The following is a 1,183-nucleotide window of genomic DNA, read 5'->3' as shown; positions in this document are numbered from 1 at the left end:
TCCTGCCTCTAACTGGGAAGAGCACCTGCTCCTGGAAGCTCCTAGGGAAAGCTGGTGCTCACAGCACCAAGGTGACAACTTGCAAGGGAGAGGACAAAGATGGCGGCCGTGTGCACAGGGCACCGGGTCATGACAGAGCCCTCCTCCACAGAGGAGAGCCTCCAGCAAGTCATGAGGTTCTTTGGAGTAGGAACCAGACCTGGGGCTCCCTCGTGGCTCTCCTGCTGCTGCCCGTCATGGAGCAGGTGGCTGTGTCTCTCTCCCTGGGGCAGGCGAAGTCTGGCCCAGACCCACCCAGCCACAGCACCCTGCAGCTCGTCTAGCTGCCAGCGTTAGCCAGCACAGAACTCTGTCTAGGTCCTGAATTTGGCAATGCCCAGCAGACTCAGGTTAAGAGGAAAGAACACAACCATACGCCGCAGCAGCCCAGCTCTTAACAGTCAACAAGGTGGCCAACAGTGACTGGCCCAAGGACACAGCCGGCCCAGTGGGTCACGCCAGAGGAGAACCTGGGAGCTGAGGAAGTAAGAATGGAACAAGTTAACTGGGATTTACTGCTCTATTTATTTTCTGTCTCCCAAAGAAGAGTTGAAGCAGTCTAGAATATTCAAACACATATAAAATGGGAGAGTTGAAATACAACTCAAAGTGCAATCAGAAATCAATAGAAGAAAAAGAACATTGAACTAAAAGCTAGATTAAAATACTCACTGCATTGGAACACCAAGTCTATTTTTCCTTCTCTGGCATTCTAATAGATTTTCTAATAACTAGTGTCACTTGTTTACCATTTGTAACACATTTGATATGCTACATCAAAGTGTCCCAAGGAATAATTGTGCCCATTTTGAGATGAGGTCACTGGGGTAGAGACAGGCACCTAAATTGCCCAAATTTACTCAGCAAGTGGTTGAGCCAGGATTGAAACCCAAGGTCATTGGGTCCCAAAAACATTTTTTTCAGACGATATATATATACTGCCTTTAAGCTCTCAAAACCCAGAGAAAGCATGCAGAATTTTCAAGAGAAATAGATATTTTCCTGGTGTTAAATTTTAAGGGAGGGCTGGGGTTGTAACTCAGTGGTAGAGCACTTGCCTAGCATGTGTGAAGCACTGGGTTTGAATATCAGCACTGCATATAAATAAATAGATAAATGTCCATTGGTAACTAAAAAAAAAATT

The sequence above is a fragment of the Sciurus vulgaris genome (assembly GCF_902686455.1).
Source record: "Sciurus vulgaris genome assembly, chromosome: 7".
In the NCBI taxonomy this organism is placed as follows: domain Eukaryota; kingdom Metazoa; phylum Chordata; class Mammalia; order Rodentia; family Sciuridae; genus Sciurus; species Sciurus vulgaris.
This window is presented reverse-complemented; position numbering follows the sequence as displayed.